Source organism: Lathamus discolor, chromosome 3, assembly GCF_037157495.1.
Source record: "Lathamus discolor isolate bLatDis1 chromosome 3, bLatDis1.hap1, whole genome shotgun sequence".
Lineage (NCBI taxonomy): Eukaryota > Metazoa > Chordata > Aves > Psittaciformes > Psittacidae > Lathamus > Lathamus discolor.
In genome coordinates this window covers 96,615,841-96,641,981 of record NC_088886.1, presented here as the reverse complement: position 1 = coordinate 96,641,981, position 26,141 = coordinate 96,615,841, and the positions used below count along the sequence as shown (strand labels likewise).

Sequence of the window (26,141 nt, the reverse complement as noted above, 5' to 3'; positions counted from 1 at the left end):
GAAACACTTAAAGATGGTCATACAAATGTTACTTTAGAGGTTTATGCATTTGATAGCACTTGCACTTAGCTACTTCAACTATTTCCTCCCATAGATCAGCTATCTGCTGGTTTCCTCTGTTTGTATAGAGCCTTTGGTAGTGAAAAAAAAATTACATTCTTTAAAGTGTATGCATTCTGGCTTTAAAACCACAACCACTGACTGATTCACCAACAGTCAAAATCCCCCCCAACAGTTTTCTCTTTAAAAAGATAATTCAATATCTATTTTGTGCTTCAGTGTAATTAATGCCTTCTACAACTTTTTAATTAATTTGTAATTCACCGAAGTCTCACCATTAATTTCTGAAATCTGTGCAGTTCTTGCAGCTACTGGAATACAGCACCCCACCAAATTCTAGCCCAGATTTGCCTAATGTGACATTAACGGATGCAAACAATCTCTTCCCATGGATAAGGCTAGAGAAGGAAAATCCAATGTCTGTGTACAAACCAATTTCAATAATATGCCATGAGAGTTTAATATATTAATGAAAAGGATTTTAAACAATACAATTTCACTAAATTCAAACACTGCTGCTCAACAGATACAGCTACAAAATATCACAATGACTATGGAAGAGGCTTATGCTATGTTACTCTTACTATCTTGACACACAGAAAGATTTTAGTATGGTGATTTGTTCAGAATATAATTGAAAGTACCAATCAAAACGAAAAAGCAAAACCTCTGCAGATGAACCCGTGCCCTTGATTTTTAGGAATGGACTATAAACTTGAAAAACTTCAAATAATTTGGAGATGTCTGTGTAGGCTCATTTAATATTATTTGAAAATGTCATGTTTTCAGAAATAGAATGCATTTAACGGAATGCCTGTTTCAGGCATTTTCAAGAATTGGCTGCTTTGTAAAAATAAGCATTTTCCAAGAATTCAGATTTTATAAAACCAGAATTTTGACAGAAAATTAAGTCAAGACATAAGGATACTCACGATTTAAGTTTTCAACTTGAAGTAGTTTTAATTTTTGCTGAGGTCTGAGAATAATTTGTTTTTCAAATTTTCAAAAAGTAATTGGAGCTATTAAAAGCTATTTTACAATAAAGGTTGGCAGTACAGAACATCTGCATACAAAGTTATCAGCTGCATTCCAATTTCAATGTGATTTTCTTCATCGAAATCTTTATGCTGTGTTGCACCCCAAACAGCAATCTACTTAAAATCTGTTCACAACATAGGGACAAAGCCTAGACCCAGGTTATCTGTACATGTAGTACTTGTTAACTGCAGCTATTACGAATGTTTCAGAAGAATACTTCACTGAAATTGCTTAAAGTGACCACAAACACTGGCCAGTTTTAGTTTCCTGGTTTACTTAGGGACATTTTCTCCAAAAGCTGAAGATGACTGTTTCACACATTTCTGTCCAACAGGTCTGAGGCAGCTCATTAGCTTAAGGCACAAAGAGAACGAACAAACACCCCTTGATAACTAACATGCGCCAAATAATCAGGAAGAACATTTAATTCCATAGGACCATAAGGCACCCCACAGATGTAACTCATCTACGCCCACAAGCCAGCCAGAATGACTTATTCTACAGTCCCTGAGATGATATGGCCACTTGCAGGCTTGCTCTGTCAGCTCAAGCCCCCACACTCAGAGCAACAGAACACCATTAGAAACAGAGAGCAAAGGAACACAGCATGCCATGGTCCTTAAGGAACATAAGGAAAAATACTTTAAAATCACAACTGGCATTTCAAGAACACTGTGTAAAGATACAGGTTATTCATATTATCAAGGTGCCCAGCAGCTCCAGCCACCAGGCAGGGCTCTCACAGTGGCAGGCACTGCTCGATGTGCAAAAGGCACCATTTTAGTGCAGCTTCTTCTGCAGAGCCTCAGCCGCCCAGTGAGGCTCTGTATCTGCAAAAACGGAGCAGGGAGCGGGAGAGGCAGGGAGCCAGGGGCTGCTGCAGCTGGCCTTGGTGGAGGGCATGGCTCTCGAAAGGAGCCGCCTGTGCTGGATGGCCTACCCTGCACTGACACCAATAGGAGGTGGCCCACCAGCCACTGGCCCCCTGCAGGAAAGGTGGGAAGAGCAGATGACAGCTGGAATACTTCAGCACTGCAAACAGGAGCCTAGATCCCCTTCCAGGTTTTAGCCCTTGTGACAATACACTGCTGCTTTTTCCACCACAGGTAGGTCTGCTAGCCACACCACCCATAGGTGAGGATGGGCTTCAAGCTTAGTGCTGCCTCTTGCCAAACTATACGGTATAAAGTTCCGATGACCCGATTTGACAGAAAAGGAAGTAATTCATATCAGTCAAAACACAGTTTGTTCAAAGTTAAAAAAAAAAAAAAAAAGAAAAAGAAAAAAGAAAGAAGTGTCCCATACCATCCATATTAGAGCTTCCATTCTGTGGAAACCAGAGTCACCATCTGCAAACATTTCTAAGAGCCACACAGTCGGGGGGAACTTTGTCTGAAATGGAGGAACTAACAACCAGCAGGATGTACCACAGCAGGTTTCAGTGCCAGCTCACACATCCCCTCCCACCTCACAGGAGGTTCAAGGGGGTTTTAAAATGCTCAGGTTCTCCAGTAATCCTAGACTACTCATCCCAACCTCAGGAGAGCACCAGACAGCACGCAAACAAGGATGCTCCCATAGAGCCTGGCTGGGCATAGGGAGGTGTAAGACCACACTACCCTGGTGCCCTCAACCACAGACCAACAATACAGCTGGAGACAAGTGTTTCCAGCACCACTTCACTTCTCCAGGTTGCTTTGCTGGAACTGGCAGAGGGGTCCAAGCCTCCAAAGCTCATACACTTGATGAAGAGCTTCAGGCAGGAACCAGCTACAGGCATGGTCCTGCAGAGCTGAGCTCTCTTTGGTTCTTGTTTTCAGGAGTCCTGCCCAATTCCGGTGGCTGTATTAACAGACGACAAGTAGTGCCTGATGTAGGGAAGGTTACACACAATTTATGTTTTAACTGAGAGAGAATCTACCTGCCCCCAGCAACGGATGTCCTGGTACTAATAGGAAAACAAGTTTATGCAAATCAAAATATTGTGGTTTTAATCACCTGATCCAATCTAGTTATGAGCTGGGTTTATTATTTTCTGCTAATTGTGAGGCTGTGGATCCATCTGACTTTCCTTAGGCAGGAGTGCCAGTTAAAGCACTCTTTCCCACCTCCACGCCTGCCATGCAACTCAGCTTCCCAGTCCTCTGCTACTGCCCACGTGGTGCTTGCACGGCAATTTGTGCAGCCACGCAGGGAAGCAGACTGGGGAACTGATCCAAGGGGCTGGGGGTGAGAAGGAAGAACCTATACAGAAACACAAAAGGATTTTTGTTTTCATGTTCATCAGTTCACCAGTCTGATTCATCGTGCACCTGCACAAACATTGATGCTAATGCAGCATAAGGGTGGGAATAACATGCAGCAGGGAACAGAGAGGCTTAAGCAGTCCTAACAGTGCAAAACCACAGGCTGAGGATGAAAACGGGGATCATCCATCTTTCTCAAAGACTAGCACATGTTTATACTGGGCATCATGGTACAGCTCCCACAGTATTAATGGCATTGTTTATTCCTAGCCAGAAGTGAATAAGGAAAACTGTAAAAGATGCTGCCCCATACTAAAGCCACCCACCCTGACATAACGATGGCCCCTTGCTCCCATGTCTCACTACCTTTCCTACTGCCCATCAATCCCATGCCAGTGGCATGGCCAGCGCCACCTTGAAGACATAGCTTCTCACTGTCTTCCAAAGGAAGAGACAAGTGGCAGAGATGGGACTCAGAGCACCTACACACTTTCCACCTGCAGAGAGGATGAGGAAAATATCAGGACCATGGCCATGCCAGGGATAACACAGCCAAAGCCCTCTGCTGCTAGCAGCAAAGCTTGACCATTTGTAGGCACAGCCAATGAATGGCACCCTTTAGCAATTTCAGCATTAAATCAAATGAAACTAGGAAGAGCTGTTCGGTCCAACAGGACAAAAATGCACTTGAGCATGTGTATGAACACATTTTGTATGTTAGATAAATATCATAAAAACACAGAAAAATAACTTCTCTCAGACCTTGTCAACTTCAGAATATTCTATAAAAGAGGAGGGAAGGGAAGGGAAGGGAAGGGAAGGGAAGGGAAGGGAAGGGAAGGGAAGGGAAGGGAAGGGAAGGGAAGGGAAGGGAAGGGAAGGGAAGGGAAGGGAAGGGAAGGGAAGGGAAGGGAAGGGAAGGGAAGGGAAGGGAAGGGAAGGGAAGGGAAGGGAAGGGAAGGGAAGGGAAGGGAAGGGAAGGGAAGGGAAGGGAAGGGAAGGGAAGGGAAGGGAAGGGAAGGGAAGGGAAGGGAAGGGAAGGGAAGGGAAGGGAAGGGGGGAGGGAGTTCCTGGAAACTGGCTGGTGTACTGTTCTGAGGTGTAAGTAACTCCTTGCTGTTGTCTGGGGGCTGCAGTGTTCCGAAGGGTGCCTTTCATCGATACTGAGATCAGGCAGACATGCAGCCAGTGGTATCAACTGTAACCAAATTGGCTGAAAATGAACCTTAACAAGAAAACAAACAACAAAACCACACAAAAGAACACCAAAACCATCCCCAGCAAACCCCAAAGCCTTTTCTCAGTGACCTGATCCTGCTGCCCAGTGGGGGTGGGCTGTCTGTGACTTGGGACCCACAGTCATCCCGTATTTAAATGATTCTGCTTAAAAGACCATTTTTTAGGAATGTTTTATTTGCATGATTTAAGTAAACAAAGTACCAGAGGAAGACAACTGCAGTCTAACCACAAACCTAGTATAGCAAAACTGAAAGCATCACTCCTACTCCTTGTAGATACTCAAGTACAGCTTTTACAGTAGGAATGGGACACCACTCACTGAGCCTGGCATCTCCATCAGCCACTCAGCTCCCCATGGCTGGAGCTGCCCTGCCCTCACTGCTAATCACAACAAGCTCACCTGTGTTCCCATCTTTTCTCCCATCATGGACAAAGTGAAAGCATATGAAATTCAAACAGGTAGTATTCCCAAGTTGCATGCTAAAGCTAGGAATGTCTGCCAACTGCAGCACCTTTATGGAGCATGCCATTGGTCTCACACTCACTTGCCTACAGAAAGTGGCAGTAACTTCTGGTTGTCAAAACTTCTAAGCCTTCAATATATCAAGATTAAAGTTGATTAGCCAAAACCCAAGAGAATAAGGTTGAATTACATATAAAAAAGGACTTAATTTTAATATGTACTCTGTCATCTTATGCTTTTAGCAATTATTACAATATGGGATATGTGTTTGACACTTACTTTTTAGTGTTCAAAAAATATTTCAGTTGCAAGCTCTCTGCCATCTGTTTCCTATCATTATTTCAGTAAAATAGCTTTCATTTCTTGAACAGTAGAAGAGTTAAGATTATTTTCTGAGTGACCAGATTATTATCTCCTTTACTTAAACAGCATCATTCCAGTTCTTTTTTTTTTCTTAAAGAGGCATATGCACTTCACCACAATTCCTGTTGACAAGGGCTAACAAAGCAAGCTAGCTTAAAACCAGAAAAATACATCCCCTTCTCCCCACCTGCCAAGAACACTCATCCAGATATTCTGAGGATACTAATAAAATAACTTGTCAGCTGCAAAAAGCATGGAAGTTTCCTCCCAGGAAGAGAAAACTCACACCTGAATACACCTTGGATGAAAACCAAGGTCCAGCATATAATGGGTGGTTTACACCATGCAAAACACTTGCCAGTCCCAGTCAAAATACTAGAGCTCAAGGACTTACACCACCAGGGTAACCCAGGGGTTACCCAGGGTAACCCAAGGACTTACCCATGCAGGGGTAATGCCCGCATACAAGGAAGAGGTGGTTTCTGAGCAGTTATCAGGAGCGAGCGCAGTAATTCTTACCTGGAAAATGTTGTTTGCAGCTGCTCACCGATTTGTCAGCACACACGCTGCTCTTGCCTCATGATTTATGATGCTCTCTCCAGCACTGAGACTTCTATTACTGTCCTCATTTATTGCCTGCAGCTGTCATTCTCACCAACAATTCTACAGTTGTTTGTAGGTGAGGTATCAAAGGTATTTAGTGTGCACCTAGAGATGTAATTTTAATCAAACCTACTCACAGGCAGCATTTAAATGTTAGAACAACTGCACAGAGTGCAGCAATTAATGTGGACTTGACCAACCAAAATTATGACAGCCAGAAACGTTTACTCATAAATGCCTCAGAAGGATGGATGTCCAACAGGCCTGCAAACACCTGCTGATTTGTAAATGAAGATAAAAATAGTACCCACAGATCACAAAGCCTTCCGACAGGTATTTGAATGCACAATAAATGTATTAAAAAAAAAAAAATCAGCAATTTCACTATGGTCAAATTGTCGATAAGGTGCTAAATTCAGCTACACCTTTTTCATCACATATTTTCCACAGCCAGCTATTTTCTCCTTAGTCTCGACAGGTTTTCCAGCATCTCCTAAAAATCTGCTGAATCTGTCTGGTTTAGAATACTGGCAGTGGAGGGGGAAGCAGATTTTCACATCCAATAATTCCACTTTTAAAATATCTCAGTGTGTTTTCTAGACATTCAAAATTTGCAAATCAAAATGTTCTTCCTGAACTTTCTGGGGAGCCCCAAGGCACTCAATGATTTGAAAAAGAGGCGAACAGTGTTACTAAGCGTGACTATCGACTGCACCACCCTGCTCTGAGAGAGGGTGGCAAACAGCCTCCAGGTGCAAACTGGACATACCACCTCCAAACGTGGCACAAATGTACAACAGAGAGTACAAAAGGAGACCTGGACCTAAGCCTAGTACTACTTTCATGTGTACTCTAAAGCTCCCACTCCTTAAGTCAACTGATTAGAACAGCATCACTATTTGATGAGTTTCTAGCGCTTGTGATCCAGAATGAAACTGGAAAACATGAACCCTAAAAAAGCCCCAAAAGGCAGAGTTTGAAAAGAATGCAAGTTTATTGTTATTTAAAATTATTCTATAGGTCTAGCTTCTGGTGGCTGAATATTTTAACACTGGCAATTCTAAATTAGTCTAATCAGTACTCTAAGCACTGTAATCCAGTTTCTGTGTTCTAAGTTCTTCTCTTCAACACCATCCACAGCTTGAAAATGGCACTCAAGGCAAACCCAACAATTATGAATTTACAAACAAAAGGTAGCCTGACCACCACTGCTGTCATAGTCAAACTTTATCTGTAGGTGAACAGATAGTGCCAAAATAAAAACTACAAATTAAACACATAACTCTCAGGTGGAAAAAATGATGATGTATTTTACTCTATCTTGATGAAGAACCTTTGGTGTTGGGAAGTTGTTAATACTTGCAATGCATACAGGTATTGATTAATCCTATTATCTCTCCATGTTCCAGTCCCTTCAGCGCAAGATGATGAGGTCACATTGAGAGAAGCACACAGAAGTGAGTAGTCACTAATTGTGAGCCCACATTAAACCATTAGCTGGTGTGCAGCAGCCTGCTTTCAGGTTAAGAAAAAAAATCTGCTTTTAAATAGAACGCTAATAGGAGCACATTTCAGAGTTCAAGAATATATGACCCTCAAACTATTCTGTGGATGCATTTCAGTCATTTAAATCCACAATATACCGTTTATCTTCCTGTAACAGTTATTAAGGAAAAATAGGTCTGAATTGGTCATGTGCACTTCATTAGGAACAGTAATTAAAAAATAATCCACCATGCAAAAGCTGAACTCACCAACACCCTTATACTTTTTAAAAATTCTATTTTTATTTCAACTTTTACTCTAACCCTGACCCCCTTCCTATATGTAATTGCAGAATGTGTATATTTTGGGTGGAAGTAACATTTCTATGCAGGGTACATGCAGTTATGTGCTTTATGTATGTTAGCTTTGACCACAGTTTAACTAAGTCACTGCACTCCTCTGATGTGAAAGGCCCGTCCAAACGGAGCAGCTGGATCCAGCTACCTGGCACCCACCTGGTGCAACTACAATGCAAAGATGTCTCTGAAGTCAGACACAGGATCCTTACTGTTGAAAGCACCCTTGAGATTCCTCACCCCAGTCATCCAGGAACTGGGGAATTAGAAACAAACCAAACACACCAACCAACCCCCACAGCTGCCACACACAAAACCCCCATGCAACCCAAAACTTGAAACTCCCTCCATCAATCATTATCCCATTTTTCTTGATACTGGACATGAGAATATTTCACTGGTGATGGCAGGAGCCTTTTTTTCCAAACCTAACACAGCTGAGAAGACATTTAAACTATAATTGTTCTTAGATCCAAACAGAGATTCACATCCTATCCTCAGATGATGTCTTTAGGATACGTGTATGTATGGTTTTTCACTGACAAACAACCTAACTCCTCTACTTGTGCAACTTGCATTACTCATAGGAAATCCTTGGCAGAGGCAGGCCAACATATGTTAATTACTGGGTTGCATTATAATAGGTCTAACATCTTGTTTCCCATCCAGAGTTCTTAAATAAATGCAAACAACAGTCTCTTTGGATACAAAAGTATGTATTTTTGTATCACAGGCTAAAAATATTCTACGTTAAAAACACAAATAGACCAACTGCCAGAGAATTCCTGCCTCTTCAGTATTTTTTTGGGGGGGATTTATTAAACAAAGAAGCCAGGCAATCTTTCAGAGAGGTTAGCATATGTGCATTCATCTTTCATTTCCTATAAATTATCCTGAAGTCAGGTGTAATAGCGAAAAGGGGAGCTTGACTCCCCAACCTTCTATTTCTTCTATAAACAGCTTATCAGGTAAAGTTGGCTACCAGCTTCTAAAACAAAATAAAGCACAAATTCATGAACACTGAGGAGCATGAACATAGCAAACATATGCTTAAAAAGATGTATTTTTCTTATGACAGGAGTACTATGTTTCTTCATTTTATGATTTAATACACTGGGATATTGCTAGGACAAGATGCTGGCAACATTACAAGTATTTTTGATTTACATTTCTCTTTATTGAGTAAGAGGCATTGAAGGCCATAGCTGCAATTTGAGACAAAGGACTAAGACTCTACGCTGACACACGGTTTCTTTTTGGATGACCAAATTCAAAGTTTTAAATCTGAATTTCAAATCATGCGACACCACAAAACTGACAGAAACACTAGAAGTTCTGTTGAAATTTTCAGAACAGTAATATTCTAAAAATAGGGACTGGTAAAAGACTTTCTTTCACAAAAGGTTTTGGAAAGAGTTCAGGCACTGAATAAATAATTTATACATGCATTTAGAATGCAAAACCTTTTAGGAGACAACAAAAACGCTGTCTCAGAATTTTTACTTTTTAAAATGATTAAACAAATTAGTGACAGGACATTATCCTACAACTGTGACCAGAAACCTACTAGGCATCATCCTTTTCCTGCTTCCTTACCCGGGAGTCCCTGCACTGGGTGCTGCACAGATGCAGCGCTGGTCCCCACTCCGAAAGGCTCAGCGCCAACCAAGAGGCACCAGTGAAGAGCAGACAGATGGTGGCCAATAAGGAAACTATCATGTTGTCTTAGTCACCATTGCAGAGCCTGGGTGCCACACAACAGCAGCCTGACTATCATCTACTTTACTCCTCATTTCAGCTGTTAATATGTTTACCTGCATATGCCTAGTGCTCCCAGCTACAGGGCAGATAGACAGGAGAGCTGTATTAGGTGTACCAGCTCAGTGTCATACAGGGCTTGCAAGGACCCACCACAGCCAAGTATAACACTGAAGCCAGATATCCAAAGGTTACAAAACAATGCACTAAACCCAACATGCTCACTGGGAGCAGTTATGCTCTGTTAGCTAAGAGAAAACATGCCCAGCACTTCAAGATGGATGTTCAACATATCAACTAGTTAACAAAAGAAAATTGGATCTTGAATTTCACATAGTTTTTGTATTTATTTAGAGACACAATGATATTCTGCTGAAGGATAAGACAAGCACAGTGCTGAATCTAAGGTGCCCACGTACTTCCACCAAGCAATTCCTCAAACCCAGGCTCTGAACACTCCAGCAGCTACCACCTCCTCTTCCACTTCCCTGCAGACCCCACACCTCCCAGGCACCTGTCAACCTATTACAAAGAACAATCTGCCATGAATACAGGTAGAAATAAAATGACTGCAGATATTTTCAGGACCCATTTTAATCATACAGGGTCCGAACTACTCACCATCCACAGCACTATCCTTTGCAGGAAGGACCACTGCTTTGCCCAAGCCTGTGCAGCACCAAGCACCATCTGGTCTACACCCTGGGAGGTCCTTTCTGCACTTTCAACTTGCTCTGCTCCAGGTCGTGCCACTGGCAGCAGTGCCCATCACCACCGCGCTCCCTGCCGCACAGACTCCGCAGGACAAGACAACTTCATGTGAATGCTTCAAAATATTTACCCTGTGTCCTGTTGCTGATTCCTTCTGAAGTATAAACAAGGTCTGTATGGCCTTCCCTTTATTTGTAACTCATACCCGAGGATCACTCAGTATGCAAGGTCTGGTCTTGAAGAGAAGCATTTATACAGCTCAGACAAGCCCAAGTCTAAGCTGTATCTTTGTTAAACACCAGGATTAAGCATTTATTATTAACAAACATTTCAGAGGTCTCCATGTATTTCTTTTACACTCTTGTCTTTTTCTGGTCAACAGCAGCTGCTATCAGTTTTACCTGTTCTTTGGTAAAGAATAACAAGGCCAACTGAAACAGCGACTCCCAAGTTACACATAAACAAACGGGTCCCTGCTACAGGAGCAGGACCTTGTTTATCTGGACTCTGAAGCCCTTCTGGATACCCACCTTCCCACACAACTCCTGTTCTGTCTGCTGCTACAGGAACTGCTGCTAAGCCTGGGACCGCTGGGCCATGGAGCCCCCCAGTTTCTCTTTCCAGACCCACCAGTTAAAGTCAGTTCTGAGCTAGGCTGAGCCTTCCTCCAAGGGGTCCCTGCAGCAGTGTGAATCGCTGCTACAGAAGTGGGTTCAGAGCCCATGCCACAGCCTGAGCAATGTCAGGGGCAGGTGACCATCACCCGCACACCTACATTGTCAGAAAGCTGTGGGAAGAATACATGAGCCCAAGTGGTTTAACTTACAAGGCTCATTTAACCAAGTCTTAGAAGGCTCCACTAGTGACCCAAAATAACTTCTCATTACACAATACTGTGATTTTAATGCATGGTATTTCAAAGAGTTTTACAAAGCCAACAGCCAAAGCTATGCATTCAGTTGGAAAGCTAGTAGGCTCCCATGTCTAATGGTATCAAATTCCAGCTGGACTGCAACCCAGTAGTTTTAAAAAGTGGTGTAAATTATGGGAGAGATCTCATACTTGAGAGGACAGCAAAAGACTGAAGTGTAGATCCTGAAACAAATCTCCTAAACAAGGACTGAAAGAAGTTTTAAGTCTCACAAAGTGAGAAATACCAGAGTAGATCACTCAGAAGCAGGAAAGACACTTGTGAATGGGATGAAGCTGAACACTAGTTTGTAGGGTAATAGCTGTGCTAACACAACACACGAATTCACGTTTTCAGTCACAGAACTGCTACCTACATTTGTATGTGTGGGTTGCATTAAGGTGCAACTCAGCATCTTAATTTTCTGTGAAACAGACAGAGTACCTGTATCTCAGTGGCAAGGTGGGACTTCATAGTTTTGTAAAGCACCTGCAGGACAGAGAACTGAACGTGCAGATAGTCAGGACCCAAGGACGTGTTCACTGGCCTGGAGTCTTTTTAGAACAAGCATTCCAGTCTTAAAAAAATAATAAAGTTATTGTTTAATCAAATGTGAAGAGCATCAACCTGTGCTAAGTGGAGGAAAGAAGAAAATCTTTCTTTGAAAAGGCTTGGGGGAAGCATCGGGCTGCTGTAAGGGAGGCCAACACAAGCTGTATACCAGCTGTAAACAAGTTAACTTCTGTGATCCCACTGCTGGGAAAAGAGTTGTAAGAGCATTAAGCAAACACAGAATTTACAAGAAGGACACCAAGAGATTGGGTAGACTGCCTGACAACCACATCATTTTTCTTCCCCCCTGAAAACCTGCAGGATAATAAACCCTTCTCTCTTCCATATATAGATAGATATATAAACAAACTGCTCTTCCGAGAATCCAATGTCAACAATGTCTCTAAAACTGCTTTTTAAAGCTCTTCTCCTGCCCTTTTTGGGGGGGTTATGTGGAGGGAAGATAACCAAATGGATCTTCTGTTGACCTATGAATACATTATGAAGAAGTGATGGTGCCTGTTGTCAAGCTACTCTAGCTGCAAGAACTTGTGTTTTTGCAATGTATTTTAAGCAAAAACGTTCTCCAAGAAAATCTCCCTGTTTATAAGGCTTTTTTTACAATTTACAACAGCAAAATCTAAAAGATACACTCAATGCTAAGAAAGACTAAAGTTTATGTTAAAGCAGTGATATGTAAGGTATTTCTTATTTTCAAACCATGTATGGGGACATCCCACATTTTGGCTGTATGAACAGAAGCATCACTCAGACTGGGTACGGAGGCAGCAGGACAGCAGGTTGATGAGTTTCTCTCCCTTTAGAAAGTGGCTGTAGTTGGAGGGATAGGGGTCCTGCAACTGATTTCCTCTCTGCCACTTTGCAGTGGTTTCCCCCACCCCGTCACATTCTCACACCTCTAAAATAACCAAAAGTAGATGGTAACCTTTGAGCTGGAGGATGCTTATCCACCAGGCATTGCCCTACGCTGCTCCCCCATCCCACGATGCCCTCAGTTATACAGTAAACTCGTATTCAATTAGTTCATCTGTTTTTGGAATGGGTGTTCAAAAGCAAGAGAGGAAGAGAAACCAGCACTTCAGAATTTACTGACAGAACAGGAGGTGTGTATTTCAGGGCAGCTTAAAAGGCTCTGCTGTTCTCAGAGGTAATCAGGAATACAGCCAAGAAACAAGCAGATATTCATCAAGGGAACTGGTTTGTTGCTACTAAATGGCCAATTGAAGCTCCTGCTACTCTGTCATATATCTATTTCACTGCAGCCCCAATAAATAAACCTTTCTGATTAGTTATGAGACTATCTAGAAATCTCTAAGAGATGGATACCATTTGCTTTGCCAAACAGGCAGTCCTTGCAGCCCTGAAGCCTCAAAGGAATTACATAAATAAATAAATAATGATTCCAAGGGACAACACAAACTTGTTTACATAATTGCTCTTTTTCTTATTTGTCAAACATAGATGTTTTCACCTAATCAGCAAAGGTGGCAAATGATATTTCGCAGGTGCAAAAAGCTGCAATACGAATGGGGCAGAGTTTATCCACATTTGTGCATTAGACACAACCAGTCAGTATTCTCCAGTTAACGCTATCCTGACCAACCTGACTACTCAAGTAAGTCTCCAGAAGAGTTTTCCAGTTACCAAAGAGTTGAGAACATCAGAACCAGGAAGATCTGAAGACCAAATAAAGACAACAAACAATTCCATACCAGTTTTGCATGAACCTATCAGATGCACAAAGTCTGTGGCTTTCATCTGCACATGGACATATATGTATTACCTATAGGATAAAAGTGTTTCCTTTCTGAAGTCAGACCCACAGCAGTGCTGCTTTTCCCTGGGGGGGGGGGGGGGGGGAGGTTGAGGAGGAAGGCTTACAGCAACCACAGTCTCTCTGTGCCTGCAGCCAATACTAACCACCGAGAAACTGGAATATGGTTGTACAGGGAGAGGACAGCATCTGCTACCCACAGATCACGCAGCCAGAGGATTGCCCGAGTAGGTTTCACCGGACTGAAGAAGGATATCTTAGCATAAGAACACTGGTTTTATAAATCAGCTCTCCCTCATCTACTGACACATAAATATTAAGTTACAAAAAACAAAACTTAAATTTTGCTAAGATAAAAAAATAACAAACTCGTTATGAAGACAAGCAATGAGCAGTAGAGGCAATCCAAATCCACAGCTTTATGAAATTTCCACAGGTTTGTAGCATTGTGCATATTAATGGGGTTTTGACCCATTTCTTTTCCCTCCTCCCTGCCTGTGCTGAGCCAACAGCCCTCCTGCTTCACTTTGGGAATCAATTCAAAGCTGCTCTGCAGAGTAAAAACAAGCACTGGATTATCAACCAAGGGATATGCTTCCCACATTTACCTTAATGGAATGTTAACGTGATAGCTTGAATGTGACTATCTCAATATTAATAATACACTATACAAAAACCAAAATAGCTAGATTTACTGAATCATCTGTGGACAGGACAGAAGACTCTTTTCCAGCTTAGATATTTCATTAGATCCTAAACCTTATTCTAAAAAGCATGAGCCATCACCCCTTCCCCACTGGAAGGGACTGTGTTTGGTTGTTCCAGGATTTCATACAGGAGTACAGATTACGTCTATCTTCTGCTACAGGTCTAACAGTGTAAGCAACTGAGGGAAACTGTAGGTGGCCCAGATCAAACGGTCACTTACATGGGCCTTCAGAAGGGTGGGTTCTTTCAAGAATGAATCATCCCCTATGGAGTAACTCAATTTATGTTGACACTTCCAGGAGAAATTGGGTAGAAAGTGATTTTGGCTGCCTAAGAACAACTTTGTGTTTTCTACTAGATACATAACACCCATACAAAATTGCCATCCTCCAAGAAGGGAAGGGCAGAAGAACTGTACTGAAGCTGGCAAACCTCTCCTTGCAGGCAATGTAAACTTCGGTGTATCTTAAACTATTAGAACCAAAAATAACATGTAACAAGTGTAAGACCATCTCTTACTCTCATAATACACTACTGCCTCCAACAGTCGAGTTGTGGAGATCCATTACAACCCATTGTCTGGACATTTCTCTTGCAGCCCGTATCACCTTTAAAACATTCTGACGCTAACCAAGCTGAATGCTAATGATCATGTGAAACTCAATGGAAATAAAGAAATTGAAAATTGCTACATAAGAAGTTTTGCTTTTAGAAAAAAGAAGAGGGGGAGGGGTATAAATCAATAGGAGAAAGCAACATTTCCATTTACAAACCTTTTTTTAAAAATAAAAATAATAATTCAAACCCAACATAATAAGGCAGAAATTATACCTAAGGCAACTAACAGCCTCAACTTATCATCGGCATAAAAGCTTACATATACCTAAATTCAGTGAAAGGGAAACATACATAATCTGAGCAGGAGGTGTATTGCTGCCCATCTGTGGTGGTCTGTAATGATGCATGTCCACTGTGCTTCCCCATAAACACATCTACAGGATAAATAAGGTTTGTGCACCTCATCCCACAATGGTTGGTTGAAAAGAACAAGTATAAGCCAACTCAAAACTCTTCAGCAATATTATTGCTGCTTTGCTGTAATACAGGATAAGATTTCACAAAAATTGGTCTAACTAGGAGTGAACAAATCAGCCAATTGCATAGTGGTCAAATTTGTTACCACAGGCATTAACTGCAGTCCTACTCATTTATGAGAAACAGGCTTCCCAGGTAAAGCCATAACAATCCCAGCTCATTCCTCCTCTGGCACTTGATCACCCATGTCGTTACAGCAGCATGGCAGGCACGACCAGCTCCTGGCCAGCCACTACATCCATTTCTCATGGTCACGTTATCTTCTGTGTGACTGGAAATAGGCTGGATCCCTGTTGTCCAGAAGCCTATCAACAACACTGTAGAAGGCAAAAGGAATTCCAACTTTTGTTTCCTTTCTGGGATCTATCTTTCTTAGTTTTCAGTAGAGAAACCAGGCTTTGCAAGCTGCTAGTACAAACATCAAGTTGCTAAAAACCAGTCAACATTGTCTCCAACTATAGTATCAGTGATGTAACTGCCATCCATGAGGCTTGTTGTTTTGTTGGAAGGTTTTTTCAGTTGGGTTTTTTTTTTTTTTGGTTGACACAAAAACTTTGGAGCCTATAAAAGTGGAAAAGATTTGGGGCAAAGGGCAAGCAACTCCTAAGAAAAGTTATGAATGGAAATGTGCTACAAAGCCTCCTCTCTCTTTTCCGCCCCTTGCAACCGCTGCTGATCAGGACAAATCTTTCAGATGCTGCAGAAACTGATCTATTATCTTTTGTGGGTTTCCTAAAATATTGTAAAAACAGAACTGTATGCCACATTAAGGTCACAGTTTTATTTCTTCCCAGACAGTACAAAACACTTTGTATATACGCACAGCAACTCGCTTCTTTCCTGAAACAAAGTTTTCATTGATCCTTTGCCACAGACTCAATTATTGTTTCTAATCATGATCAAGGTTTATTTAAAGTACTGTGGACTGTAAACAATGTAAACAATAAAAGCATCTGTCCATGTTGACATGAATGTCACTGGCAGGTTAGACACCTGTATCAACCGGTCCCCAGGGCACTCTTTTTAAATTCTGAAAGTCCTAAGTAAATTTAAATTACAATTTACAGAACAGTCTTGAAACCAGCCACCTTTTGAGTAGTGTTATCTTGAGTAGATAAAAATCGCAGTCTGTCAATTAAACGCCAGGAAATTTTTCGTTGTTTTAAAACATAATCTTAGACACTTTTTTTTTTCCTAAAAAGTTTTTCTTTTTTTTTTTCTTTTTTTTTTTTTTTTTTATTGTGGGAAATTTGGCAAAACTCCTGGTCCTCCTCACAACCACGGGGAAAAATAATAATAATCTTGTAATTTGGCAATCATAGACACACAAGTAAAAAAACAGGAGAAAATCAAGCCATTTTAAGACAACATTTAAAAAGTAAAGATAAACAGGAGAAAGGTCCTTGACTGTGGGATATTTAAGGGATTTCAAGTCATGTTTTCCACAGCCTCATTTTAACAATAAGCGTCCTTTTCTTTCTCCTCCCCTCCACCCCAAACTCTGAGAAAAACAGTCACGAAATGCACTCAACTAGCCTCAAAGTCACACGTGCTCCACTGCAGATCTTGCTTTCAATGTGTCTTTTGTTTGATGGCTGGTGTTTCAACATCCTCAACTTGAACAGAAAAAGGTCAGAGCAAGTCTTCTGGCATTCACAGACCTGCACCAGGCCTCGACAAGAGAAGATTGATGCCACAGTACATTTCCCCCAGTGGAGAGAAGGAAGTGGAGGTTTGAAGCTGAGACCAACTGTGTTTGCTAGAAGGATCCTTCTCCCAGAGACCATCAGTGGTGTTTAGGTTTCCTGTGAAACTTTTCTGCTGGTGCTGGCAATACTTTTTCAGTTAGAGTTCTGCCCCAATGCCACCTTACTGCCCCAGTACCACGACCTGAACAGGTTCCCACCAATAAGAGGCTTTAATCATACATCCAAGCATAAGGCTTTTTCCCCAGCCCTCCCCTTTCCGCCCCCTCCTGGTTCTGCTCCACCTCTCAGTTACCCCTAGTGCCCTTACGCCTGCTGCCCTCGCCCTTGCTCCCGGCTCCCCTGCCTGGGGAGGAGAGGCTGCACCATTAACCTTCCAGTATGCAAGGCCAAGGTCCATATTGCAGCTACAGAGAAGCTGTTGCTAAAGATTCCTTAAAAGCTCTGGCACTTCAAGGCAGTTGGAACTACTCAACCAGAGCTGGGAGCCAAAGCTTTGCCACAGCATTAATGGGCTTTTGCCCTTTTAAATTTTATAAGCCTGTCGCCTTTCTGATGCACAGTTTTATTCAGAGCCCTAAATGGCCATTTCATATTTAAAAGAAAGCTTGCATAGGTAGCACCCTAAAACTACCCCAGGTCATTCATCTCCCCCCCGCTCTCCTACTGTCTCTTAGGAAACCTTTGATAGAGCATTTGTTCAGGCTGCCAAGTTAAATCCTCTTCTCTCATGTCAATGCACTGAAAAAAGCAGTCGGAACACCAGCTTCACTCAGGCCTGCTCAAGTAAATGGAGAAAACCAATTCCTCTGGCACTACAGAGCCATTAAGCCGTTTGCAGATTATTAACTGAAGCACAAAAATATACACCGTGCACAATCGCACGGCAGCGCGGAGCTATTCCGTAAGTTCGCTTCAGTCCCAATAAACTGCCTGTATGGCTGCAATTTGTAACCGTTTGAGCAGCTGCCGCCACTGTTTAGCGGGACCCCCACAACCCCAGACAAAAGCCGCTCCGCCACGGCGCGGGGGTCATGCTTGCACCGCCGGCACGTTTCACCCTCCGAACATTCGGTAACGGGGGCTGCACCGGAGAAGAAGCCCCCGGAGCGGCGCCTCCCCGCTCCGTGCCCCACGCCGCAGCCTCCACGGTAGCACCGAAATTAAACTTTACACGTGCAAAACAAAGTTTACAGTCTAAAAACCCGATTCTAGTAACAACTTCCTCCCCCCTGCCTTAGGCTGCTGTACTGCCTTCTACGCTACCGAGCCAGCCTGGAGCGCTATCCCGAGCGGCACGGGGGGAATAAAAGCGTGGCTGGATGGCTCCTATTTTTATGTTTACATTCCTGAAGTGTCTTTTAACTGACTGCCATTCCCCCTCTCCTCGCGAGCAGCTCCGCCAGCCGCCCCTGGAACCGCTTCCCCGCTTCCCTCGCACAAAGGCAGGCAGGCAGGAGAGCCGGTGGCGAGCGGCGGCCGGGCCAGGCCCCCCTGGCCCTCTGCCCCCGCGCCCCCTCCCCTCCGCCCCGACGGCTTCCTGGACAGATGCACCGGGGGGGGGGAGGGAAGAAGGGAAGGAGGGGGGCTGCTCCTTCCTCCTGCCTGGCGAGAGAGGCCCCGGTCCCAACTGGCTCTCCAAACCCAGACACAAGGAATTTACACCCAGGCAAGCTTCCCGCAGCCCGGAACACAGGCGCAAGCTCCCCCACGCGTCTCCCAAACCCCACACGCGCAGCCGGACACGCACGCCCCGAGCCGCGGCCGCAGCCCCGGCCCCGGCGCGGGTCTCCAGCTCAAGCCGAGGGCGCCCGCCCGGCCGGGGGCAGCCGCCGCCCCGGCCCCCGCAGCCCCTTTGTTTTTGCGTGGCTCCGACTCCCGCCCGCCTCGCGTCGCGTCGCGGCTGCCACAAGTTAGAGCCGGGCCGGGTCCCCCCGCGGCCCCGCGGCCGGCCCAGGAAGGGTATTTCCCGGGCAGAGCCGCCTCCCCGCCGCCGGGCCCGGCTCCGCGGCTCCCCGCCCGCTCTCGCCCCGCTCCCTCGGCGGGGACAGCCTGCCCCTTTAAGAAGTCTCCACACATTCTCTCCCCTCGCAGAATAAATACGTATTTTCTCTTTTTTTCTCTCTACTGTACACCTATTTCCCCAGCGTGGCCGCTCCATTGTTTCTGCTACGCCGAGACGCAACCCCTGCCCGGCCGCGAACGGGGAGGTGCGAGCAGGGAGTGCAAATAGACGCGAAACTTACCTACAGATTGCAAAGCAGCCTTGTAGCAGCAAAATAATAAGGAAGAAGGCAGGCAAAATCCTCTCTCCCCAACTGAGTTGCAGCTCTACTCGGGTATTTTTAAATATATAATTTTGTTTATTCCCCCTTTCTTCCTTCTCCCCCCCCTTCTTTTTCCTTTCTTCCCCCCCCCCCCCTTTTTCCCCTTGCCCACAGACAGTGAAAAGGAGCTCAATGTTAGTGGGTGAGTAAGTGAATCAACTAGCAGAGAGCACAGCAAGTTGAAGTGTCAAATTACATTGGCTATTCTATTACCAAAGGGCCATGCTTTGTGGCTGCTGGCAAAATCTGTCCCAGATTCCTATCTGAAAGGGAGCTGCCTCCTACAGGGATGTTCTCTTCGCCCTCTCCTTTTCCCTCTTCCCTCCACCCCATCCTTCCCCCCCCTCATCCCCCAAATTACACAAAGTTAAAAATCTTAGATACGAGTTAAAATACAAATATTGTCTTACAGTCTATTTTAAGGCGGGGAATCTCGGTTTAGTCTTCCTGAACACCAGGCACTCGGAAACCCTTCCACTCTGGAAACCGAAAGCAGGAGAATACCTATTCTCCCTTCTGTATTTTTGTATTATTAAACAGGGGAAAACCACCCTGGATCCGATGTGCTCTCAAGCATGCAGTGCCTCCGTCTCCATCGCCTTCACGGGAGATTTTTTACGGGGATGGAAGGAACTACCGGGTGGGCAGGGAGATGACACGGGAACGCCGAGATAGCCCGCTGCTCCCTCCGGGTATCTCACTTTAGCCACCCCTCGTCCCTCTCTACTCCCCCCCCAAGTCTTTATTACCGCCACCGTCCCTCGGGGCCACTGTTATTTCAGAGCCCGGAGCTGCCGCCACCCAGGTAGGCGCAGGGCTCTCCCGGGGGTCCCCGCCCGCCAGCGGGGCTCTGCCGGGGAAGCCGGGCGGCTGTGCCCGGCGGGGCGGAGCGGAGCGGAGCGGCCCGGGGCGGGGGTGGCCCTCTCTCCCCACGTACCCTCCCCCCGCCGCCCTGAGCGCGTCCCGCGGCTCTAACAATAGGCCGGTTTGGTTGGGATCGGGTTCCCCCCTCTCCTCCTCAGGAAAACCAGCCCGATTTCCAGAGAGAAAACAAGAAGGAACCGTCCTTGTCTGACGAGCACCGATCTGCTAAAAACATCTCCCTCGACTTCTCTTCCCCTTGATAAACCACTTCCAGGACAATCAATATTTTATGATGAGTTGTTAATAAGCCTAATATATTCATCCCTGCTCCAACGGGGCTTGTTAGATTATGCAATTAAGATAAGCAATTTAAACAGCACAGTGCATCTCTCCACTGGTCACATTCGTCTTGCTGGAGGAGGAGGAGAACGATCTGGACTTTAAAGGGATGTCGGATCACTCGGGGGGTGGGGGGGGTGTTTAATTATTATTTTTTGTAACAACGCGTGCAGCCGGAATCGCACGTTCATGCCGCCCTCCACGCCGGTAACCCCGCGGGGCTCCCCCCCCCCTTCCCTCCGACGGCTGCCGCTCGCTCATTTACGTACTGATTTGCATGGGGCGGCTCAGCCACGGGGATGGAAGGGGCAAGCGGGGCTGCACCGCCCGCTGCCTCGGCCCCCCCGAGGACAGCGTCCCCGCCCCTGGCCCTCCGCCCCGCTCGTTTGCGCCGTCGTGGCTTCACCAGGAGAAAACAAAAAGGAGGAAAAAAAACCCTACACCCCCCCAAAACCCCAATTACTGCCGCTCTTCCCCTCCTGCCGCCCGCCCGCCCGCCTCGGTGGATACCGGGGGTACCCCGCCGACGCTGCGCCCCTCCGCCGCCCCGAGCGCGGCGGCACAACACCCGCCCCGGTACCGCCGTGCGGCTGCGGAGGGGAGCCGCGGGGGGCAGGAGCTGCGGGCGGGCAGCTCCCCCCGTTCCCCCCGGCCCCGGCGGGAGCGGGCAGGCGGCGCGTCCCTCCGGTCCGGCGCAGGTCCGGCTCCGCGTTTTGCGTGCGGCCGCGGTGTCAGCCGGGGAGCGCCGAATAACAAAGACAAGTTTGAGAGCAGCCGCCGCCGCACAGGCTGCCAGTGACGTCAGGGAACAATGCTGCTGCCAGCCCGCCCGCCCCGCGCAAGACCGGCGCCCCTTAAAGGCGCAGGGCCGCCCCGCGGGGAGCCACCGGGGGCACCGCGGCCGGGTCCTTTCCGCCCCCCTCGCTCCAGCTGGTCCCTCCGGCACGCTGCCCGCCCGCCCGGGCTGGGAGCGGTGCCGCTTCGCCGTGACGCGGCTCCCTCCCTCCCTCCCTGCCGCGCTGCGCCGTGCCCGGCGCCGCTCTAATCACTCCCCTCCGCTGCCCGAGGGACGCGGCGGCCGCCCGGGCTGGAGCTCTCGGCCTCCGCCGGGTCGACCCCTCCGCCCCCCGCGGGCCTGGTGGGCCGCGGTCGTCGTGAGGGGCGCGGGGAGCGGAGCGGGCGGTAGTCGCGGCGACGCGGCCTGAGGCCCCGGGGCAGGTGCGGAACCCACAGGCCCCGCTCCCCTGTGCCGCACTTAGGAGCCCCGCTACCCGTCACTTAGAGCCCGTTTCAAAGGTCCGGGCCCCCAGGGGCTGCGTAATTGGGGAACAGCGCTGCCCCAGAGGCGAGGGCCCAAGTGCTTCCAGCCAAGAGCTTGGCTAAGATGCCACTGTCAGGTTCCCCAGCAGTGACCCCTTCTCCTCTTCCTTTCTCCTGCATGCTGTCGTCCCTTGAGAGCCACACGAGCCCCAGTGATTTTAACCCGCAGTCCACAGATGTAATCAGTGGATACTGTTTAGTCAATGCAGCCCGTAAGTCATTCAACTCCAGAGCAGCTTTTGATATCCATTATTAAAACAGGCGTTGAATAAACGCAGCCTTATAAGCGACCAACGGTGGCACTGTAGCAATATAGCTGTTTCCTGACAATCACATAGATGACATTGCATCATACCTTAATAGCAAATTAATTTGCAATTAATTTTCCCCCTTTCACTCCCCAAGGAATCAGTTTAGCCAAGTGTCAAAACTTCCTTCCTGGACACAGGCAAAGTCAAGCAGTAGGTTTTACATTTCATGGATTCAAACAGTCTTACAGAAATACAGGATTGGAAAATTAAACATATCTGTGCAGGAAAGCAGTTACAAGGGCATAGCCTGTCCACTGTATTTAAGCATAACTTCCACTGATGTCATCCAGGCAGAGCACGGATTGGTAATAACACATTTACTTTTGCAAGGTTTTCGTAGCTTTTCTGCAGAACCCTTTCCACATCACCACATTGTGCAGGATTTACCAGCTGCACCACCCTCCCAGCTTTCAGAAACTAAGCTGCTTGATAAGTACACGGCTATGAAAATTAGGGTCTTGAAGGAAATATGTTTATAGTGATGTAGCAGGTGCCACTGTAATCTCTGAGCCTGTCTCCACTGAATGGGGCTCTACTTCACAGTGTTCATAGGCACCAAAGGGGCTGGAAGCAATACCTGTCCGCAGGGGATGTGTGGCTGCAGCAGCCTTTGGCCCCTTGCAGTCGTTAGAGACCAGACAGCACTTGCAGTGACAGCAGGTGATAATGGGTGTCATGGCCAGGTCCCAACTGCTACATCTGCCCATAGAGCCCTTTGTGTTCTCAGTCACAGGAGACATTCCCTACTTTCCTCCAAAGGCTGCATTGGTCACCCGCTAGGTTTTGACCCAAAAGCAGCAGTCAGTTTACCTATAATGTGTGTGTGTGTGTGTGCATATACATATATATATATATAATCTGACTCCCTGAAGATTAGGAGGGCCTTAGTTTTCTCTGACCTGTGCTGATATGATTCATGAAGTTAGAAAGCTGCCTCTAACCCATGTTGATGTGCTTTCTTTCAGCCAGGGACTGGGCTAATCCATAACAAGGAACAAAGCACTTTTACAGCTGTTCCAATTCACTGCCTGCTGGGGCATAAAAGGTGGACTGGCCACTTGGACTGAAGAAAAGGGGGTCAGGAGCTTCAATATATGAGAAGGCTGGCTTAGGTTATTCAGTGTTGTCCCAAGAACACCCCTGAAAGAAAGTGCCCAATTAGGCTGATCAGCCTGATTTTCCGACTCTCTTGCAATATCAGAGCAAATCAAAAGCAGTGTTTGCAACATGATAAAGCATTAGGCCCTTTTTGTTTGATAGACCAGGCTGCTTTTTGCAAATAAGCACGCTTGACAGTTTTGAGAATTGTAACTAGCCTTAAAACAGAAGTTGTACAAGATTCGGTGCATGATCTCCGATTCTGACTTAACAGTGTCATGCTTCCGCAGTAGCAAAGCCATCAGCGAGCAGGCAGACGGACAGTTATCCACACTATTCCATGCTCTGTGGTGGGCCTGTCCACAAGGGATTAGACCAAATCTGCTAACCTCATTTCTGTTATATAACCTAAGACAGATCTGAACTCTTTTCTCCAGAGGATTCCATGTTAAACTAGAATATCACCTCCCCCTAACCTTCTTCAGCTGTAGTTCAAATTAGGTTTTACTGCTATCATAATTCATATTGTACTGTAATGAAAATGGAATTGATTGAGATGCATGTAGACACTGTGTCTAGACATATCCAGGTTACTTGTATACAAGTTTTATCAGGTAACTGCTATCAGTGCAGCTTTTTGCAGCATAGTCTTTACTGCAAACCACAGAGACTAAAGGGAGTAAGCACTTACAACACCAAGTCCATGCTGAGCTATTGGGTGCTATGTCCGTTAGAAAATAAGCTGCCTAGTTTAAGAGCTAACTCAAGTAAGCACAACACAGACTACAGGTGTACAATATGCACAAAAGACTGCTTATGAGCAGAGCTGATTTCGTGATAGAGTCCGACATAAGCATTGTTTTTCTTGTAGCTTTGCAATAGTCGTGTCACAGTCACATGCATGGCACCAGCACACCTGGTGTGCCCCGAATAACACATGTTCTGAAGTCTTTGAGCCTTCATGGGACTGTTCATCCATCAACACAGACCTCTGTTCTACTCTTCTGTCATAACCCATGGGTTTATCTCATACAAATGCTTGCTCAGATCAATAGTTATGCTGAAGTTTAGCTAATAATGCTCCAGAATGAAGGAGAACAAGTCTTTTTCCGACTACAGCTTAGGATGCCAGCAGTAATACTACTGGATGCAGTTAAGTTACACCACTTATGAAAGTGAGACCAAGTTTAAGTCAGGCTGCAGTCAGGCTGTATACATTTCACTATGCACAGAGCAAAACTGGTACAGTTTATTGACAACTATGTCCATTTTTATCTTTTCCTTAATAGTATGGAAAAAAAAAAACCCTAGGGCTTATTTGGATTCTTAAATTAGAGATGAAATTGCTATGCAAAGACATTAAGGAAATTTGCAGTTACGCAACTGAAGTCCTAGAGGAAAAAGTAAACAATTCTACCGAGAAAACCAAATTGAAAACAATTACGAAATGTTAAGAGGGAAGTGGCTGGTGATTTGGGGGGTTTTCCTGTTTTGGGGTTGGTTTTTGTTGGGGTTTTTTTTGTGTGTTTTTTTTTTTTCCTCCCCTTCCCTTTTCAGGCCTGAAAACATTCGCATATTGGCTTAAATTCGATCCCTCTTTGGTCTTCCTCAGCCTCTACTGCCTAAGTCACATAGTCATTTGCGACTAAAATGAGGGACTGGATTCCTCCAAAGGAGGTTCAGTGCAACAGGGAAGGAAAGGAGCATCATCCTGGGACTTTTTTTTTGTCACTAAAGAAACACATCTTATCTTTTATGGGAATTTACACTCACACCTCCTTTTACAGTCAGTCTTTCTGAACCGAGCTGCTACTTATGCCAGTCTTCTGCAAACTGTTCCATGTACTCAGAAGTCTGAAGCTCTTCTAGGGGCTCTTTGGGGCGCCACAGTATGACAACAGGGACACTCACCAGGTCTCTGGTCTTGCAAACACAAGACCCAAGTCACTGTGACCTTTGTGTAACTACTGGACAGCCTTGCACCCATGGCTCAATTAAGTATAAGCTATACTCTGAGAAAGATCAGAGCTGTAGTTAACAACATTGTACTCGGCCTTCACGTGCACTCCGCGCTGGATTATGCAAGGCAATTTGCTTAGTTTGGCAAAAAGAATAAAGTCTTTAAACATATGATGTAGGAAGATAGCACTGAAATCCAGGATGTATGCCTTCAAGAGTCAAGGATACAGCTTAAATACAGAAACAAAGAGCTGAAAGGATAGGAAAAGAAGGCATGCCATGTGCTCGTAACATACCGAAAAGGGACTTAACATATGCGAGCTGAGGAAATGCGGCATTGTAAACATGCTATTTATACAGTTCCAAGAGTATACTGTTATGGGGACATAAACATTAGTCACCCCAGTTCATATAGTCTTTCCTTCTGAAGAAGATAAAGGCACTGCCCTGTCAGAGCAAAGCCAAAGTCCAAATTCAAGAACCAAGCATGTCTCAACTTTAAGAACTCTCATATCAAAATTTGGTCTGGGGTGAAGTCACTTGACTCGTGCAAACCTTGCCCATAAAGCAAATAACTTCCAAACTTTGCAACTGAGATTTGTAAATAGGGATTTTAGCCACTTCTGGTTTTATTGTTTCTAGCTATACCATACAGTTTCAGGAGGAAAAGTGAAAAAGAAAACAAAACCTTATCCAAGTTTAAACTCAGGGGGAATGTATTCTGGCAAAACATAATTAGCAAAGCTGGAAGATGGCCAGAGTACTGTGTGCAACCTCATGCTCTTACAAAAAACCCCAAGGATTTTGAATGACCATAAATGTCAGGACCTTATTT

The 26,141-nt window shown here is 45.4% G+C and overlaps 1 protein-coding gene and 1 long non-coding RNA gene across 8 annotated transcripts in view; one reads left to right on the top strand and one right to left on the bottom strand.

Moving 5' to 3' along the window:
* Positions 1-20,273, bottom strand: part of ZMIZ1 (zinc finger MIZ-type containing 1) — a 346,192-nt gene extending 325,919 nt beyond the window's left edge. For 4 of the 7 annotated variants that reach the window (XM_065670721.1, XM_065670719.1, XM_065670723.1 and 1 more), the window contains exon 1: positions 19,335-19,487. The gene's annotated coding sequence lies outside the window, so the exon portion shown is untranslated. Of the gene's footprint in view, positions 1-19,334; positions 19,489-19,825 lie in introns of those variants that run through there. The other 3 variants (XM_065670720.1, XM_065670724.1, XM_065670730.1) reach the window with 3 other exon arrangements.
* LOC136010086 (uncharacterized) lies at positions 18,543-19,945 on the top strand. Its single transcript, XR_010610750.1, has 3 exons — positions 18,543-18,757; positions 19,236-19,427; positions 19,828-19,945. It is a non-coding gene; the product is annotated as an uncharacterized LOC136010086 (long non-coding RNA).
* Positions 20,274-26,141: the final 5,868 nt, after the last annotated feature.